The 15797-nt window shown below is 35.5% G+C and overlaps 1 long non-coding RNA gene across 2 annotated transcripts in view; it reads right to left on the reverse strand.

Annotated features, from left to right (window-relative positions):
- Nucleotides 1-1743: 1743 nt before the first annotated feature.
- Nucleotides 1744-15797, reverse strand: part of LOC129524280 (uncharacterized) — a 42077-nt gene continuing 28023 nt past the window's right edge. Inside the window, exons 2-4 of one of the 2 annotated variants that reach the window (XR_008668046.2) lie at nucleotides 8794-8864; nucleotides 1877-2102; nucleotides 1744-1794 (exon numbers count right to left, since the gene is read on the reverse strand). This is a non-coding gene — a long non-coding RNA (uncharacterized lncRNA). The remainder of the gene's footprint in view (nucleotides 1795-1876; nucleotides 2103-8793; nucleotides 8865-15797) is intronic. The other variant, XR_010134873.1, reaches the window with a different exon arrangement.

A 15797-nucleotide genomic window follows, 5' to 3' on the forward strand; every position in this document is an offset into this window, starting at 1 on the left:
AAGCAATTATACCATTTTATACCCTTAGAATGGCTATTATAAGAAATATTTTTTAAAACCCACAGAAAATAACAAATGTTGGTGAGGTTGTGGAAGGATTGGAATTCTTGTACACTGCTGATGGGAATGTAAAATGGCGCAGCCGTGGTAGAAAACAGTATGGCAGTTCCTTCGAAAAATTAAACATAGGATTAACACATGATCCAGAAATTCTGCTTCTAGGTATATTCCCCAAATAATTGAAATCAGAGACTCAAACAGATATTTCTCCACCCATGTTCCAGCAGTGCTGTTCACAAGAGCAAAAAAAGGAAACAACTCAAATGTCCATCAACATATGAATGGATAAACAGAAAATGGTATACATCCAAAAGAAAATTCTTCTTCTTTAAAACAGAAGGAAATTGTGACACATACTACGACATGGATGAATCTTGAAGACCTAATCCTAAGTGAAATAGGCCTAACATCGTATGATTTCACTCATATACAGTACCTGGAATAGTCAAATGCATAGTGACAAAAAGTCGGTTGGTGGTTACCATGGGCTGGCAGGGGATGTGCGAGCATAGGTTGAGGGGTAGGAGAGTAATGGGGAGTGATTGTTTAATAGGTACAGGGTTTCTGTTTTGGATGATGAAAAAGTTCTTTCAAAAATACAAATGCGTAACTTTTACCTGCAGATAGTCCAGCTTAACCGATTTGGAATGCAACCTGAGCATCACCCAAATCCCATCTTGAATTGTAGGTCCCATAATTCCCACATGTTGTGGGAGGAACATGGTGGGAGATAATTGAATTATGGTTGGGGAGTTCTCCTATACCGTTCTTATGGTAGTGAATAAGTCTCAAGAGATCTGATGTTTTTATAAACGGTTGCCCCTTTCACTTGGCTCTCATTCTCTTTTGTCTGCTGCCATACAAGACGTGCCTTTTGCCTTCCACCACGATTGTGAGGCCTCCCAGCCATGTGGAGCTGTGAGTCCATTAAACCTCTTTCTCTTTGTAAATTACCCAGTCTCAGGTATGTCTTTATCAGCAGTGTGAAAACAGACAAATACAAAGTCCCCAAGGTGATTCTATTGTGTAATAAAATTTCAGAACCACCAAATCAGAGGAATTTCAAGAGAAGAGTGAAAGGATTTTAAAAATTAAGAGTTATAACCACAGGAGAATAGTTTTATATTCAGCTTTGAGGAAATGATGCAGCGTACTTTAGATGTCTGCTTTTGTTTCTGGAGACTAGTTTTCAGAACTGTCTTAAAAGAAAAAAAATGAGTTTGTTGGTGTAAATCTACTTTGTCACATATTTTGAATGGGATCATAGAAGATCTTATCACTGGCTCTGTTTGGTCAGGGTCAGCCAGGAGCTTGGGCTAACTCAACATGAAGGTACAGAGAGGTGTGGGGTGAGGAGAAAACTTCCCCTTTGCCCTCCAAAGGTTCGCTAAAAACAAAATCAAGTGACAAAGGACAGATTAATAGGAGAAAAGGCATACAAATTTATTTGATCATAGTTTTACAAGAGCCTTCAGAATAAAGACCCAAAGATACAGGGAAAACAATCCATTTTTACACTGACATTCAATGATGTATGGACAGCCATGTAAAATACAACTGGACAGAAGGGGTATGATCAAATGCTTAAAGACTGCGTGGGGAAACCCAGCAAGGACGGTCCAGCTTCTTGGCCTCTCTGTGCAGCCTTCCTCCCTCTCAGGCATGCAATAGGACTCTCTGGAATGAAGGTCTTAATTTCTTTATGGCCAGCTGTTACACAAAAAGGCGGGGTTCCTGGAGGGGGAGACGTTAAAGCAATATTTTGAGGCTTTATGGTGGACTTTGGGGGAAAGGGGTTCTGGTTTCTATGACCCACCTTGGTGAAGAGGAATTTTAGTTTCTATCTTGCCTCAGTGGAGAAGGAAGGGAGAGAGGATGGGAGGGCAGGAGAAGGTCAGAGACTTTACTTTTGGGGCTGCTTCTGAGGACTTCACTTTGGGGTACTGTTTTCTGAGCCCCAACAGGGGTATTGAGTTCACTTTACAAAGTGCTTTGCTCTCTTTGTGACTGCATTCAGCTTCTTACTTCTGTGAATTTATACACTTCAAAAGAAAAACAAGATTTGGAATTAAAAGAAAATCAATTGGGTAATAAACATTGTTATTTTCTTACCATCCTGTTTTTGTTTGTTGAAGAAGTTGAAATTTCCGGGAAAACCGGCCTATAGCAATGCAAAATAATCACGAAATAATCACAAAGCCACCTATAATATGTGATACAAAATTACCTTGTCTGAAGAGGAAATCTTTTAATAACTATCACCTTTCTGTGAAATTTATTTTAGAAGTCCCTGTGATGAGGTAAATATCATAAAGATGCAAACTAAGGTTGTAGAATATACCCAATCAGACTCTCAAGATCCTTGATGTCCCCTTTTTCCAAAGAGTACAAAAGGTTTTAGAGGTCCAAAAGGTCTAAACTCTGATAGTTTAATTAGAATGACTTTAAGCCATCTTCCTTTCAAGGATACATATATATGTTCTTCTGCATTTATACATAAAGCCAATGATTTCAGTGCAGTCCTTGATAGGGCATAAGATTACAGCACTGACCCTCTGTTTAAATACAGTAGCCACTTTTTGTCTACGGTGCTGAGTATTATTCCAAGTTACTTAAGTTCTACTTTGAAATGTGGAAATAAGAGAAGAGAGAGTCCTTTCCATTTCCCATATATTTATAATGCTGAGAGACAGTATTTGTAATTTACCCCCAGTAGTAGAGGCAGGTGTCAAAACCAAACCATGACGGCAAATGGACATGACCCAAATTACTTTCTTCTAATTGAAACACTCTTACCAGAAACTAATACAATTAGATTCAAAAGCATCTCTCAAACCGTAAAAGAAGGTATTTATATGTTTATTGATCTTAAGGCAACAGAATCTACACAAGCAATACATACTTCAAAGGCATTTTGCTGCTTGTGTTATATTGTATGTAAATATATTATTAATAATGCCATTGGATAGGATAAAATGAAGCTTATTTTATGAAGAAGTATGTTCCAGGTTTAGAACCTATCCTTTTTATGTGGCCTTGATCTACACAGCCATCCACAGAAACTTTCCAGTGTGTTTAGCTAAATTCTCCCAGTTGTAAGTTACTCTCTCACAGTAACTTGGGCACTTTCAAAGGCTCATTACATCTTTCTGGGCCCTGGGGTATCACTAAAGAAACTGCTACAGTAATTTGCTAAATGGTATCCTGGGGACTTGAAAAAGTTCTTGTTCCTTACAAAAGGACTAACTGACTCTCAAAAAAAAAATACTTCCTACCAGGATATGGCTAAGACCCTTTGTTTATTGTTCCAATGAGGATTTAAGGGGGTTAAATCAATTATTTGCTTTAGACACACTCTGTGATCTAAAAACAACTACTATATTTTTTTATTATCAGAGTAAAAAAAAATGCACTAACCTGACTGTTCTCTACCCACTAGTAAGTCTGCCCATGGGGAGAATTGTCTATTTAAATGGTATGAGGAGCTTGGTCTGCCTTTAATTCCAAATTGGCTGTCCTGGAAATACATCAGCTGTTTCTTTAAGGCCCAGAGAAGTTTTATAAACATTGCTCTAAGTTTAAGTGAAACTAGAACTATCTTCAAACTCTTAAATGACATAATCTAAATAAACTAAACTAACATCTCTAAAGGAATTTCCATTACAGTAATGGAAGAAGAGATGAAACGCCGAGTTAAAAGTTATGTGATCTTGCTTCAGTGTTCTTTCAGTGTTTGTATTTGTTAATTTGCCTCCTCTACCATCCTGTACTGTTTTTCAACCAAATAAAGTATAGAATCAAGCTCATGTGGCTTCGCATGCCTAAAAATAACCCCCGGAATACAGTTCCGTGGAACTAGCATTAAAGAAGAACCGGGAGAAAGTTAGACCTAAGAATTAAATCTGGCCTTCACGCACAGATCAAAATTAAAATCACAAGGAGAAAAATCAACAAAAGCCCCTAGTATAGCCCTCAACCTCCTACCCTATTCTTGGCATTCTGTACAAAGGGGAGATTGGAATCTAGCCGTGTGTGTAGTTAGTGATATGCACATTCCAAAAATAAGGGTTTGGGGAAGTACCAGCATGAAAGAAAAGAATGTCATAAAAACTTGGTGTAGGCAACACCCGCCCCATCCTTACACACATGCATACAGACCCAGGCAAAACAATATGTAGGTTCTAAAAATAACTTGCCAGATACCACAAAGTTACCTCTAGCAAAATAGCTTATGACTGACTCATAGGACACTCATGACTTTAGTATAAGTACAGGATTTTACAAAGCCACAAGTGGTATTATTATCCCAATTTACAGATTAGTAAAGTGAAACTCACAAAGATCAAAAAACTTGCTCAGTCACAGAGCTAGTAAATGGTAGAAGCAAGATCAAGGATTCCTGTTTTAGCTCATTCCAGATCCCATGTTAATTCTACCACATTGTGACATCTAGAGAAGAGTCCATTTACTTTAGAATAGTAAATATTACTCAGGCTCTGCAATCTCCTACTTTTGTAAGCATAAGTTACCAAGGCTTCCCAGGTCCTAAAAGCAGAAACATTATCAAATAAGTGCATAAAACACTGAACCAAATGTGTTATTCCTATAGGACTATTTAGAGCCCTTAGTATAGAAATGTGCTCTGTGAATCTCCAAAATGTGGGCAAGAGAAGCTTTGGTTTTCCCCTGAAGGACATTTTACAGGACTCATGTTCCAAGAAATACATTTCAGGTTTGTGTCTGCAAAATCTTGCTGGCCTGGAAAAGTCAGTTTCTTTACAGTGGATTTGTATATCTCTGTTCTCATCTATTTTATGGTGATTTAAAATTTAATTCTCAGAGGTCAATGTATATCCCTTATGTCCAAAAACCATGAGAAGACTCATTCTTCTCCCCTGTAGCCTACAAGTATTGAAACTATTTATGGAAACCTGAAGTGTGAGAGCAGAAAACTTCACAGTTCCTTCCCTCTCCCCTGAGAATAGTGAAGTTATTTTCAGCACTTCGTCTAGAGTTGTGGACCTAGGGTCAACGCAGAGGAAGACCTTCTATTGTTTTTTCACACTTCTGTCCTCTGATTTCTCCCTCTGCTGCTCAATTGTGTTTTCTCTATTTAGTCTTCATACATTGCTATTTTCTTTTCTTCCTCCTGCACTTTTAAAGCATGTATCTGAATTTGATACAAAAGTGAGGAACATGTGTACTTCTGAAGAGTTTTTTGCCAGGCTGTAGGACACATTGATACTCCATTGAGAGCACTGGCCTAGAAAAAATGTAATCTTTCAATAAATTCTCCGTATACAAACAGTGAAAGCATTCACCAGTGTTGTTTGGAGCTGCAATGCAGTGGGGCTGGGTGTGATGTGGCTTTGGGGTGACTATGGGCTAGTTACTGACTTATCTATGCCTTCGTTTTCTCATCTTTAAAACAAGGATATAGATAGAATTACCTACCTCATCAGGTTATTTCATGTATTAAATACATAAAATGTACTAAAACAATGTCTGGAACACGGTAATTACACAGCAAACGTAGTTGTTGTTTGTATAATGCTACATTTATGAAGCTCTATTCCACAGGAACAGCTGTGACCAAAATTAGAGCAAGGTCTACTATGGTTCTCCTTCTGCCCCAGTCACTTGGCAAGGGCTTCCTCATCCTGGAAGAAGCCCTTCCTCCTGACTGGGGCAGAAGGAGAGCCATAGTAACCAGTGCCGTTCACATTGTAAGATGGACTGGAGGGTCAATCTGGGCACGTATTCGGTAGAAGCATATGGTGTCATTCAAAGAAGCTGAGGGTTGAAAAACTGTGGCCTGTAAAACTGACTCCTACCTTGAAGATTAGGTGGGAGATCTCACTGCATCTTGTTAAGAAATTAAGTAATTAAGAAAATCATTCTTGAAAGCATTTGTTTATATTCATGCATTTTTCCCTTAGGTTAAATTTGTACAAAGGGGCTATAGGAGAGATGGAATTCAAACTCATATTTTAAGACTTAGGTTCATATTAAATTTTTTTCCACCAAAAAAATTGCCAGTTCTTGCTCCCATCAACAGTGTACATGAATGCCTATTTTCTTAGCACCTTGACCACACCAGGCTTCTTGTATTTTCAAACATTTTCTATTTGATAAATAAAAATGTAACTATTAACTTTGTTTGTTTTGAATCACCAGTCAGGTTGAACATCTTTACATTGTCTACTGAATATTTGCATTTCTTTGTAAATTGTCTGTTCATAGCATTTGTTAATTTTATAATAATCAACTCTTTTTTTCTTTCCTGAAAACTATTCTTATTTGGTTGGAAAAGCATTCATTTTGTATGTTTTCTTCTGATTTTATGGTTTCCTATTTTTTTAATTTATATATTTCATATTTTATTTTTGTGTTATATTTCCCAATTATTTTAAAGATAAGCATAACAAAGTGTGATCCTCTGCCTTTAATGGAAATACATCTAGATTTAATTCTATATAGATTATTGATATGAAATATATTATTTAATATAGTAAGGAGGTATAATCTAATAAGATAGTTTACTAAAGTAAACTATTAAAATGATTAATTATATTTGTAGATTTCTTGTATCCCTGCACTCATCATAAACTCTACTTAGTCATAACTCATTATTACATATTATTTAACATGGTGATGGGTTCAATTTTCTATTTCATTTTTGTGAATATTTTCATAAGTGTAACTGGCCTGCAATGATCTAACATCGTACTGAAAGTTCTAATAAAAAAGAAATAGGAGTTATAAATATTTATGTTTGTTTGGTTTTACATATCTATCTCTGGACATACACACACTAGAAACCATTAGAAAGCTGATAAAGCAATTTCAGTTCAGCATCTTTTAAAAATAATCCTATGACAAGACTTTTCTTTTAAAGTAGCAACACAGTGATGTTCCATTAAACTTTTTCTCAATCTTAGTTGGTTTTTTAGAATTAAAGTAATGCATTTTAATATGAAATCATCCATTTCATTAATACTTTCTTATTTATTAGGATAGAGTTTTATATATTTATCTTATAATTATCTACTAATTCATATTTTTCTACATCTGTGTTTGTTTTCTGTTACTTATATAACACATTTACCTTATCTGTTTAGTTTTCGTAGTTTTCAAACAATGTGCTTTGCTTTAGGATTTATTAATCAGTTAGTCTCTTATATTCTAAATCATTAATTTTTTACCACTTATACTAATTGCTTTCTTTTTTAATATTTCAATTTATTTTATTAATTCCTTTCTAATATACAGACTGACTCAGTATTTTTTTCTTCATTATCTAAATACTAAAAAGCTTAGTATTAAGATTTTTAAGGGTACTTTCCTACTAGTACATATGTTTGTCTTAGGATTTTAATATGGACTCTTCCCACTACTGTTACTTTCTGATAGTCTTTACATCCAAGTGGTTAGAACATTTTTAATTTTTTGTTATTAACTTTATATATAATTTATTTCCTCATTGAATATTTCCTGTAATTTTTCCTTTGGAGAATTTCTCCTTTGTTGGGAATCTATTTTATTTTTATTTTTAAATTGCCAACTTTACTGAAACCAAGAACATGTTAGTATACACACACATATACATACATATACGTGTGTTTGTATATATATCAACATATGTACACATATATATCCTTTATATATAATCTCATAATTATATTATTCAGATTATCTAAAATTATTTAAAATTTTCCTTTTTCTGTCAAACATTGAGAAACACCCATTGCATTTTTTGCTCCTTATATTTTCACTAGTGTTTTGCTATATATATTTTAATATTATGTTATTTATCTCAGGCAATAACTACAGATTTTATCTCCTTTAATCAGGAAAATTGCTCTCTTTATTCTGGTAAATGCGTTTGGCCTAAAATCCCACTTTGTTTCATGTTAATATGACCCAAATGACCCCAGACTTCATTAGCCTGTGGGTACTAAAGATGCTCCATTAATATTAATATCCTAATTTGCTAGCTCATTAACCCCTACCTGTATAACAGTGGGACCTTGACCTCTACTTAGGAAGTCCCTAGGCAGTATCTGACATATACTATGGAATCAGTAATCTACTCTTCATCTCTACTGACTGCTCTTTGAAGACAGACTCCGGCTCCTGTTAACTTTTGCTGCTGCTGCTGCTGCTGCTGCTGCTACGTATAACTGCCTCCAAGCCACAGAGACAGTCAATCCTCCTGGTGCATAACAGTGAGAAGTGTCTTCTGTGAATGAAGAGAGAAAATCTCTTAGAGGGGTTCCCCCGTGAAGTTGCTTCATTGGGGAATCAGTGAGACCCTTAGTTGTGTTAACATTCAGCCCTTCTTTTTCCCAAGACACATATCTGTTGAGAGAAATTTGAGTAACAATTGCTTAATTCAATACAAACATTCCTCTTTAACTCCTGGCCTGATGTTAATTCTGATCATCATGCTAAATAATCTCTTTCCACAGATGGCTATTCTCTCAAGGTCCAACCTCCTTAAAATTTGCATTCATTTGGAATACCTTCTCTTACATTTTGAAAGATAAGACTCTAAAATAAAGTTTTTGTTTTTAAGAGTGCCCTTTACTGTGCTAGACATATTATGAGTTATCTTATTTAAATACCATAACAACTGTATGACATAGGAGCTCTTATTCTCATTTCACAAATATGAAAAGTGAATATAGTGAGGTTAAGTAACTTGCCCACATTGAAAGATTTAGCTACTACCTTAGCCACAAATCTTCCATACTGCTACTTGCTACTTCTTCAATCTTTTATTTTATTCATCTTTCTGGTGGCTGAAAAATATCATCAAATGCATTTTTCATGAAAAGTATTTTAGGTCATTTACTTCCTGACTCTTTAAATAGAGGTATTATATAACGTCTTTACTGTGACTATATTTATGATTGACAATACGTGGGTCATGATTTCTCTCATAAACTAGCATATAGCATAATGTATAAAACTATAGCATATAATTTTACTGCATAGGCAACTACAGCACATAGGAAGTATAGCATTTTGTGTAAAAATGTAGAAAGATGATCACTAGGGTCATTTCCTTAAATAGAGAATTCTAGTAGGAGTCTGTATAATTCTAATGCAGATGGTTTTTGGCCACATCTGGAAAACCACTGTATGATGTTGACATTACTGATTGGCATCAAAAGACAGTTCAAGTCTCTACTCTCATAATCACTAGTTTGAAGACACTAAGCATATTAACTTCTCTGAGCCTGAGTTTACTCATCTGTAGAATGTGACTAATGATAATGTCTATAACTTACAGTTGTTTTGAGGATTAAATAAAATAATGCCTGTAAATACATAGCCCAATTCTGAAAAAAATTATGTGATAAATATTTATTTTTATAATAAATATTATTATAGTTGCTATGCCGCTATCTACCTTTACATGCTGTAAAAATAATAATATATTCCCCATTTTTTCTTTAAATGTTTTTCTAACTTTTTTTCTATTTGGACGTAAAGTATACCTTCATCTTTAATTTTTTTTAAAAAGTACATATTTAAATGTGTTTTTGTTCTCTTTATTAATTTTTCTGGTTCATAATATCCTCATTGATGCTATTCTTTAGTTCAAGAAAGTTTTTATTCTATTTTGTTTTTTAATAATTTTTCTGTTCTGAGAATTAATTTTTGTAACTATTTTTGGAAAGCTTCAAAAGTATGTAAATTACACTGTTAATTTGAAGGCAATGTTGATTCTATTTTTTTTATCATTTCTAGTCCCATTTAAATTATCTTGTAGGGTTATTAATTTCTCCAATTCTTTCCATTTATCTGTATGTCTTCCAAATATTCAATCTATTGTCTCACTTTTCTTTTTTCTTTGATAAAATTGACATTTTCTTGAATTTATTTAGGATTTCAAAACAGCAGAAATCTAAAATTTATGTTTCTCATAGCAAATATCTTGCGCTGGAGGGAATAAAGAGATAGATCATACTTGGAGTTATGGAAGTATGACTTATAGCTTTTCCACTTAGAGGCCTAAGAAAGTGATGAAATCTAGAAGAGCAGTTAGGCACATGGTAGAGATGCAAATTTTGAATTTACTGAGTTTTAGTTATACGTGAGAAATCCAAATGGAGCTGCCTAACAAAGCACTGGATATTCATGTCTGGATTTCAAATAAATTTTGTCTAGAGATGAGTATTTCAGATACTACTGTACACTTGATAATTGGAGCAAGGGAAATCACCCAGAGAGGAGCTATAGAGGGACATGAGACATGGCTCACAGTGGAACACTGGAGAATAACCTTGTTTCAAGGATGAGTTGAAGGATGAAGAATGTCCACCCGACTATGAAAAGAGTAAAGAGAGGGAGGAACATAGCAGAGAAGACTGAAAGAGAACCAATATGACAAATGCAGCAGAAGCCAAATAGTATGAGAAATCGGAGACCACTGGATTTGCAAAACAAAATGTGGAAGAATAGACATGAATGCAACATTATAATAAGAAAGGTAGAAAGAGATCAGCTATGAGTTTAGGCTATGCCTTCAATAAATTTTCTACATAGAGAAGAAGAGAGACAAAAATGAGACAGATCCAGTGTTCATTCTCATTGAAGGTCAGGGGCCAGTTGAAACAAAGAGGCTGGAAATACAGGTAGAATGAGAATAATTAATGGAAAGAAGTTCAAAGGATATGAGAAAGAATGGGGATAAAGTGCAGGTGAAGATGGGTGTTATTCCTGGATAGAGGACACTTCTGAGACCGGACAGGAGAGAGAAGTACGTGTGTGGACTCAACAGATTTTTTGGGGAGGAGAGGCAGAATGTTAGAAATGTCTGTGTAAGAGTGTGTCAGAGGATTGAAAGAAAATTATAGAAACGTTGTATTAATTTCAGTGAAGGTGCTGGCATTAAAGAATGTCAAAGCGATTTGCGTGTCCCTATCAGATTGACAATAGTAAATTCTTAAAACCACCAATTTACACAGTTGTGTTGCTTTTGTTCTAGAAGCATTTTACATCTTGGATACACTGGCAAGTATTTGCAGGAATCATGTGCCAGAGAAGAGGGAAAGGAACTGGATCAGTACAAAAGAGAGCCCAAAGTCTTGACTAACTGGGATCTAAGCTAGAGAGGTATACTAGGCACCTGACATATCTATGGTGCTCTTCAGGAAAAATGCAGCTGTGGATTCCCATGCTTCATGTTGGGTCAGCACTATCATCCAGACACCCATTGGGTCAGTCAGGAATGGGTACCCAAAGGCAACCAACTATGTGTAGAGCTGTGAAATGTACCTAGCACGAAAGCTCATCCCAAAAGTGGTGCCTTAGCTTGTTGCAACATAATTAATCCACTTTCGCTGCAAGACGTACATGATGTAGTAGGAATATGCATTAAAAAACAACACATGAATTACAGTATATGACTGTAAGATAAAACTTAACAAAAGGAAAAGCAAAACAAAACAAAACATGAGGAGTGAGTTGGCTGGAAACTACAAAGAAAATGAGAAATATAAGAGAAAGAGTAAGTTAAAATTTTTTTAAAAATTCACCAAGAGTAGCTAAGTCCTGAGTACCAAAAATGGTAGTTCTTAACTACATCTAGTAGACTATTAAATGGAATTTTAAGTTGATACGTTTTTCATAATACTTTGTAAGATTCTGGAGAATAAGGACCATATCATATTACATATTATATGCATAAAACATAGCAATTTTTTATTCCACTTTGTTTATCAGCAGAAGTACAGCATCATAAAATAATGTAGTATTATTTCTTACATAGTAGAGTCAATAATTAACACCAGGATTCGGGGTGGGAGATTCACTTACTTTCTCTTTTGAGGCAGAATTTCGCTGGCTCTATCACCCAGGGTGTAGTGCAGTGGTGCAATCTCAGCTCACTGCAACCTCTAACTTCTGAGTTCAGGCAGTTCTCATACCTCAGCCTCCTGAGTAGCTGGGACTACAGGCGTGTGCCACCACACCTGGCTAATTTTTTGTATTTTTGTAGAGATGGGATTTTGCAATGTTGGCCAGGCTGGTCTTGAACTCCTGAATTCAAGTGATCCACCTGCCTCGGACTCCCAAAGTGCTGGGATTACAGGCATGAGGTACCACACCTGGCTAATTTTTTATATTTTTAGTAGAGATGGGCTGTCTCCATGTTGGCCAGGCTAGTCTGGAACTCTTGACCTCAAGTGATCAGCCCGCCTCAGCTTCCCAAAGTGCTGGGATTACAGTTGTGAGCCACTGTGCCTGGCCTGCCTCACTTACTTTCTAAAAGAAATATAGACTTGGAGACATTTTAGTTCTTTACATATGGGCATTAACATTCAAAAGCTGATACTAACTGGCTAAGATATGGTTTTAGGTTTTATCAAAATTCTTTCTCAAACAATCCTATTTACAAAAGAAAAATTAGTATGACCAATGTGGGTTATCTCTGATGTCTTAAATATCTACTGCAGTGCAGTGGGCTTGAGATCTGGCAGTTGATAGAGGCAATCAACTCCCATTGCAGACTCTTTAAAAAGAATAATAAAAGTAATAATATCAACGTAGTTGACTCGAGCAACACGAGGGTGGGGATGCTGACCCACCCCATGCAATTAAAAATCCACATATAAACTTTGACTCCCCACAAATCTTAATAGTCTACTGTTGACCTAAAGATTTGCCAACACAAACAGTTGATTCACATATATCTAATATGTTATATGCAAGGTACATATTATACTGTATTTTCATAATAAAGTAAGATAGATAAATATAAATATTTATATAAATATATTTATATTTTTAAATTATATAAATCTATATAAATTATATAATATTTATATTTATCTAGCTTACTTAATTATATATGTTATACTGTATTCTCATAATAAAGTGAGCTAGAGGAAAGAAAATATTAAGAAAATTATAAGAAAGACAAAATATATTTACAATTCATTATGTGGAAATGTATCTTAAAGGTCTTAATCCTCATTGTTTTCACACTGAGTAGGCTGAGGAGGAGGTAGAAAAGGAAGGGTTGTCTTGCTGTCTCAGGAGTGGCAGAGGAAGACATAGAGGAGGTAAAAGCTGAGGCAGGAGAGGCAAGCACATTTGGTGTAACTTCACAGAAATGTAGTATAATTTCGGTCTGATATTTTTGCTTTTTCATTTCTCCAAAAATGTTTCCACATAGTATCAATCCTTCTTCCATCATTTTAGTTTCAGTGCCAAGGTCATCCAAGATTTCTTGTCATAAGTCAATAGCAGTCTTTAATAATCAGAACTTTTCTGCCAGATTGTCTAATGTCAGTTCGCTTCTGTATTCCTCATAATCTGGCACTAGTTTGGAAGCACTCATCTCTGTCAAGTTGTTTTCTGTTAATTACTCTGGTGTGGTGTCTATTAGCTCTTGAATTTCTTGAAGAGTCACATCATGAAACTCTTCACCACCATTGCCACCATCTTTTTTTTTGTCATATCCATAAATCTCTCTCATTATTTTATTGATTGACTGTTGTAAATCCTGTAGAAGTCATGTACAACGTGTGGACACAGTTTTCTCCAGCGGGAATTTATTGTTTGGGGCTTGATGGCTTTTATGGCTTTTTCCATAACAATTCTGGCATCTTCAATAGTGTGATCCTTCCAGACTTTCATGATGTTATCTCATCAGACTGCTCTTCCATAGCGTTGGCAATCCTTTCCATATAATACTATGTGTAAGTCTGGATTAGAAATGTTGTGTTTCAAAACAAGTAGACCACTTAATGCTGTCAGTGTTGAACTCACGGGATTCTGGGTGAGTAGGGGCATTATCCAATATCCAAAAATTTTAAAAAGCAGTCACTTATTGGAAAGGTACTTCCTGACTTTAGGGACAAAGCATGCATGGAACCAATCCAGAAAAAGTGTTCTCATTTTTCACCCCTCTGATTATACAACCAAAATACCAGCAGCTGGTGTTTGTCTTTCCCTTCATGGCTCGGGAGTTGATGGCTTTATAGATAAGGGCCATCCTGATCATAAACCTGACTGCATTTGCCTTCCCAAAAAATAGAGTTAGGATATATTTTTAGAGTTAGGCTCTTTCCTGCCTTATATTGTGGTGCTCTGTTCTCTTCCTTGCTATTAAATGTGCTTTGTGGCTATTCTTTTTTCTAGAATGGGGCATTTTTGTCTATACTGAAAGCCTGTTCAGACCAGGTGCAGTGGCTCATGCCTGCAATCCCAGTGCTTTAGGAGGCCAAGGTGGGGCGGATCACAAGGTCAGGAGTTTGAGACCAGCCTGGCCAATATGGTGAAACCCCATCTCTACTAAAAATACAAAAATTAGCCAGGTGTGGTGGCGGGCACCTGTAGTCCCAGCTACTCAGGAGGCTGAGGCAGGAGAATTGCTTGAACCCGGGAGGCAGAGGTTGCAATGAGCTGAGATCACACCACTGCACTCCAGCCTGGGCGACAGAGCGAGACTCTGTCTCAAAAAAAAAAAAAAAAAAAAGAAAGAAAGAAAAAGAAAAAAGCCTGTTTAGGCCAATGTCCTTTCTTTTCAGTGATTTTCTTATGGCACCTGGGAACTCATCTGCTACCTTGTGGTTGCCAGAAGCTACTTCTCTTGTGATCTTGACATGTTTTAAGCCAAATGATCAAACCATCCTTTGCTGGCATTAGATTATCCAGCTTTAGATTCTTCACCTTCCTTTTGCTTTAAGTTGTCATATAATGACTTCACTTTTTCTCAAATCATATTAGTCTAGAGATGCTTTAATTACAGCAATTCTGCACTCACATAAAAACTGCATTTTCAATACAAGATAAAAAGATATTTCACAAAAAGTACAAGTGTTTTGCACCTACTGGCATAGCTACAGGGACAGCTTCACAAGGCTCCTTTTATTTTTTACAATGGTCCTTAGGCTAGATTCATTTATCTTGACATGGCAAGCAACTGCAATTGCAGATCTAAACCTACAATACACATCAAGCAATTCAACTTTTTCTTTTCTGACTTTTCTCTGATTTTTGGGAGCACTTCCAGCATCACTGGTGACACTACATGTAGGTCACATAGTATGATTCAAGGTTTACAGTATTACACTAAACACTATGAAAAATACACAAGAACCAAGAGAGATCACTTTTTACCACAATAGGCAATTTACTGGAGAGACAAACTGCTCATGGGAAGATGATTATGTCACATAGGCATTTTAAGTAGATACTTGCAACACTTGAGCTCACTGCAACAGCAACAAGGGGTTTCTACATAATTGCATTAGTACAGAATGTACAACAGTTAATTTTATGCAGTTATAATTTAATACTGCATCTTTACATTTGTTTACATTTCTCTCTACTGTGAACAGCACCATGTATGATGTGTAAGTATTTGTGTACATAAGTTATGATAAGTTCTTACTTTTTATAATAGATTTGTGTATATTTTATGGTAGTAAAAATATATGTAGGCTCATATCTACATATATTTTATACATTCATGACATACCTAACTTTTTCTTAACTTGTTGTTGTATTTTTAGTCTATATGATTCATCTGCAGGATTTTTCAAGTTATCAAAAATCTCCAAAAAATTTCCAACATATTTATTGAAAAAGTCATGTATAAGTGGACCTGTGTGGTTCAAATCCATGTTGTTCAAGGGTCAACTGTACTACAATAAAAACAGTCACTGAATAAAATCTCCTGTAATTTGGTCTAGCACATTGGTAAAATTGTGTTATAT

Source organism: Gorilla gorilla, chromosome 7 (genome assembly GCF_029281585.2).
Source record: "Gorilla gorilla gorilla isolate KB3781 chromosome 7, NHGRI_mGorGor1-v2.1_pri, whole genome shotgun sequence".
Lineage (NCBI taxonomy): Eukaryota > Metazoa > Chordata > Mammalia > Primates > Hominidae > Gorilla > Gorilla gorilla.